Source organism: Otolemur garnettii, unplaced genomic scaffold (assembly GCF_000181295.1).
Source record: "Otolemur garnettii isolate 467f Iridium unplaced genomic scaffold, OtoGar3 scaffold00205, whole genome shotgun sequence".
Classification (NCBI taxonomy): domain Eukaryota; kingdom Metazoa; phylum Chordata; class Mammalia; order Primates; family Galagidae; genus Otolemur; species Otolemur garnettii.
This window is the reverse complement of record NW_003852600.1, coordinates 108,337-113,561: the sequence shown is the minus strand read 5'-3', so window position 1 is coordinate 113,561 and position 5,225 is coordinate 108,337. Positions and strand designations below refer to the sequence as shown.

General features: G+C 41.0%; 1 protein-coding gene across 1 annotated transcript in view; it reads right to left on the bottom strand.

The window, feature by feature from the left end:
- The window catches only part of SYNCRIP (synaptotagmin binding cytoplasmic RNA interacting protein), a 31,395-nt gene extending 31,371 nt beyond the window's left edge, over positions 1-24 (bottom strand). Inside the window, exon 1 of the mRNA XM_012812403.2 lies at positions 9-24. The gene's annotated coding sequence lies outside the window, so the exon portion shown is untranslated. The remainder of the gene's footprint in view (positions 1-8) is intronic.
- Positions 25-5,225: the final 5,201 nt, after the last annotated feature.

The window sequence follows — 5,225 nt, the reverse complement described above, 5'->3', positions numbered from 1 at the left end:
CCGCGCACCTCCTGCCGCCGCGTGGCGGTCCCCGGCTGTGTCCACGCCGCCGCCGCCCGCGCCCTCCTCGCGAAGCTGCAGGCGCACGTGTCCCGGGGCGTGGCGAGCAGACAATGGGGCCGCGGGGGAGGGGACTGGCCGGGCCTGGGACCCGGGTCCGCGCGGCGGGCGGTGCTCGTGTGCAGGAGTCGCCCCAGAGATTCGGTTTCCCGGGACGGACAATGGGGCCTCCGGGCCGCGCGGCTGCTCTTTGTCGAGACCCTGGGGAGGAGGCAGTGCCTGCCTGGGACGGCCCCGCGGCCAGCGCGGGCGGCGGAGCTCGGGGCGCGGGTATGCACCTCCCGAGTCAGCCCCTGCCCTCCGCGTGGTGGAGGGTTTCCTCGTACAGCGTGAGCAGCTGGAGACAGCACAAAGCTGCGTGCTTAGAACAACTTTGAGAAAGATATCTGTGGTTCTTTTGAAAAATTTTGGAAACTCTATTTTATATAAAGTGACATTTCCTTTGTAAACGTCTACTAGGTATAAGAAAGACAAGACAAAGACATTTGAATCTCAGACGCGGTATGGATACTAATTTTATCCCGGGCAGCTGTAATGAGAAATAACAGTGTCCTTTTGATTTAAAAGCTTATTGTTAAGACCTTACTGATTCCCTAAATGAACCTTCGCTATGATAAATCAGTGGTCTGAGGAAAAATTAGATGAGCAGTCTTAGAAGCGTTTAAGTATGTAAAATGCCACAATATTTTTATAGATACTCGGATTAAATATGAAGTATTTGTTCAAAGCACTAGACAACTTGTTTAGTTGGAATCTGAGATCGCTCCTCCTTAGTGTAGTGGTTAAAATAAATAAATAAATCTGAAATCTTTACTATCCGAAATTCCTTGCTGTCAAACATACCTGCTGTGGTACTCAGCTAATTCAACAATAGGGATGTCTGTTGAAAATTTAAAGATTGTGGTTTTAATGATGTAAATGAAAAATAACCTAGATGTTTAATAGAAAAATACAATAAAAATAAAGTATTACTATGGATTAAACAAAGAATGAAAATAATGAGTCTGAAATGTACAACGCTTTTTATTTAGACTTTTCTGGGTATGTTCCTTTAAAAACTGCCTGTACCTAGACAATGTCAGAGACTCCCAAATTAAAATCCCTAGCTTGTCTCTGACCTCTAATTACTTCTCTAGCCATGCCTCAGACCTGTATGTGAGCTTTCTGGCACTCCAAATTAGCATTTCAAGAAACTGAGTACGTGCTCTTCCCCCTAAAGATATATACACACATGTACACACACACGTATATATACACATACACACATTCATTCATTTATTTATTTATTTATTTATTTATTTGAAATAGAGTGCCTCAGCCTAGCTCACAGCAACCTCAAATTCCTGGGCTTAAACAATCTTCCTGCCTCGGCCTCCCATGTAGCTGGGACTATGGGAACACTCACCATGTCCCTCTAATTTTTTATTTTTATTATTGGCAAGTCTCGCTTTGCTCAGGTGGGTCTTACTCCTGACCTCAAGTGCTACTCCTGCCTCAACCTCCCAGAGTACTAGGATTACAGGTGTGAGCCACCCACCCCACCCCACCAACCTCTATCCCCCTAATCGTCCATCTCCAGAGCTCTTGTTTCAGTGAACTTCTTTCCCTGTGCATCCCTGGAAATGAACACATCATTTGGGATACTTGCTTCTCCCCACTGCCACATAAAAATTAATCAAATCCTGTCAATTCTGTCTCCCAAATGTATCTTCACTTCTGTGTTGCAATTGAGGCAAAGCCACTACCTGTATTCATGATGTAGCCTCCTGATTTATCTACTCTTGCAGCTCTCCTAATCCAAATCAGTGACTCCTCCCTCTCTCCTCTCCTCCCTGGTCCTCCCTCCTTCTACTTTAGGAGTATTGCTTGAGGCCAGGAGTTCCAGACCAGGTCTGGGCAACATAGCCAGAAACACAGCCCCTATCTCTCTCTTTTTTTTTTCTCACCCCCGCCCCCTATATTTTAAGATAAATAAATTTTTTAGAAGGTCCTACGACACAGGATCCTTCATTAGCTTCCTGTTACACTTAGAACAGCCAGAATCCTTAACTAAATCAACAAAGCCCGCCAAAATCTGTTCCACCTGTTTCTCCAGCTTCATCTCTGCCACCTTCTCAGCTTTTGCCAACCTTCCCTGGATTTTGGCAGTTCTAAGATGTGCTCACACTGAGGACCTGGATAGAGAAGTGACTGATGTGAAGAACAGAACTGAGTTGGTCGTGCTCTCCATCTGACACCTCTCTTTATGTATATGTGTGTGCGTATATATATATATATATATATATATACTTTTTTTTTTTTTTTGAAACAGAGTCTCACTCTGTCTCCCTGGGTAGAGTACTGTGGCATTTTAGCTCACAGCAACCTCAAACTCTTGGGTTCAATAGATCCTCTTGCCTCAGCCTCCCAAATAACTGGGACTACAAGCACCCACCACAATGCCTGGCTAATTTTTCTATTTTTAGTAGAGACCAAGTCTCAGTCTTCCTGAGGTTAGTCTCCAACTCCTGAGCTGAAATAATCCACCCACCTCGGCCTCCTAAAGTCTGAAGATTAAGGGATGTGAACCACTGCACCTAACCCATCTCACTTCTTTTTGAGTGAAACAACAATATAATTATACTCCAGAACTTCTTATTCTGGGCTTGACTCCTAGACAGAACCACTACATACTGTTACTGAAACAAGGGAATCTATAATAATACTTAAAAAAAAAAAAAAACCTAGTAAAGTCATTGATTAACTTGGTATGTCAGTTACGTTGGGTTAGATTGGAATGCATACAAAAGCTCCAGAGTGAGACAGTGCTCAATAAACGTGTGTTGTGGCAGGGCCCATAGTTCAGTAGGTAGGGCACCGGCCACATACACTGAGGGTGGTGGATTCAGGCCCAGCCCAGGTCAACTAAAACAACCATGGCAAGAACAAAAAAGAAAAATAGCTGGGTGTTGTGGTGGGCGCTTGTGGTCCCAGCTACTTGGGAGCCTGAGGCAAGAGAATTACTTAAGCCCAGGAGTTTGAGGTTGCTGTGAGCTGTGACGCCACGCACTCTAACCAGGGTGACAGCTTGAGACTCTGTCTCAAAAATAAATATGTGTTGTTATTTCCCTGAATCCTTTTTAGTGTCTGGCACAGGATTCGGTGCTTAGTAAATATTTGCTGAATTAAACCAAAGGATAATAGGCTGAGACTCAGACAACCTTCTAATCCCAGATCTAAACCCAGGATATTGTGGGGTTAGACAAGTCATTTCAGACTTCAGAGTCTATTTCCTTATCTATAAAAGAGAGGCATTGAAAAATGATTTTTAAGATTTGTTTTAGCTGGGATGCTCCCAACTAATGGACACAATGTAAGGTTATATGTCACACTTTGTGGGTGCAGGACACAACTACAACAGAGACCTTACCTATTAACTACCTTGCATTAACAAATACAAACCTTGTAACGTAATTGATTGTACCCTCTTATCCTGAAATTAAAAAATAAAAAAATGTAATTTAAATTTTCCCAATCTGTATTTAAAAATATTCAGATGTCCTACTTCTCACTTAAGATTTTCCCCATTCGAATCTCAACTTCCATCAACAGCAAAAGAGCCTGCTATTCCCTTTATATGACCATTGCCCCAAACAAAAATAAAAGCAATAGGATAACAACAAAAAAAATCAATAATATCTGACTTTAAATATCAACCCCAGCATGTATGTGGTGAAATCAATACACATTCACTGTTTGCAAGAGGACAAATTGATAAAATTTTTAAGAAGATAACTCAGGTATAATGTTTACTGCAGTGTTTTTGTTTTGTAAAGTTAATATTCATAATATTTGTAAAGTAATGTGTAAACAAATTACTCATTTGCTTCATTTCTGTCTTTTCATCCAAGTAGCCTTTGAATTAGAAGATGCAGACCTGTGGAGTTGTCAATTAATGAAAAGGAGGCATATAGGCAGGTCTGTTCAGATTTTTTACTTGTCCAAAATTTTCCAACCTACTGAATGCCACTCTGTTAAAAAAAAAAAAAAAAATCATATTCTCTTCTTTTCTGCATTTTCTAAAATTTCTACAATAAACATTAATTTTGTGATGGAGGCCATCATAGTTCACGTGGGGAAGTCCAAGGCATGCAATCCTTTCCATAGAGCCATAAAACGTAGATCAAATAAACTGTGAAAGTCATGCAATCCAGTATTTCTGTTAATAGTAGCCAAGAAAGCTTTTGCAAAATCGTTTACATCTTATTTTCATGGTAATATAAAGTGCAATGTGTTCAAGTTAAAAACTTCTGACAGTTGGGCATGATAGGACAAACCTGTAGTCCCAGCTGCTAGGCAGGATGAGACAGCAAGGTTGCTGAAGCCCAGAAGTTTGAGGCTGCAGTGAGCTAAGATTGCAACACTGCTTTGGAGCCTGGGCAAAAGAGCAAGACCCTATCTCTAAAAAATAAAAGTAAAATATGAAAATAAAAATAAAATAAAGACTTCTATTCTGAATAAGATGCTGTTCAGAGAATGAAAAGACAAGCCACAGACTGGGGGGAAATCTTTGCAAAAGATGTATCCAATAAAGGGATATTATTGAGACAGAGTCTCAACACACCTGTCTTCTGAACTTTGGAAGGTTGATGCAGGAGGAGCTCTTGAGGTCTCTATAGTTTTGTCTTTTCCAAAATATCATATAGTTGTAATCATACAGTATGTAGCCTTTTCAGATTGGCTTTTTCCACTTACCAATATCCATTTAAGATTCCTCCATGTATTTTTGTGGCTTTATAGATTAATTATTTCTAGTGCTGAATAATATTCCATTCTGTGTATATGACAATTTATCCATTCACCTGCTGCAGGACATCTTTGTTGCTTCCAATTTTTGGCAATTACAAATAAAGCTGCCATAAATATCTCTGTGCAGGGCTTGGGGTAGACATATGTTTTTAATGAATTTGAGTAAAAGGAGTGTGATTGCTGGATTGTGTGATAAATTTACTTTCACCAGAAGCTGCCAAACTGTCTTCCATGGTAACTGTATCATTTTGCTTTCCCACCAACAATGAATAAGAATTCCTGGAGCACAACATCCCTGTTAGCATTTAGTGTTTTTGGTGCTTTGGATTTTGGCTATTCTAATAACTGTATAGTAAGTAGTAAGTACTATCTCCCTG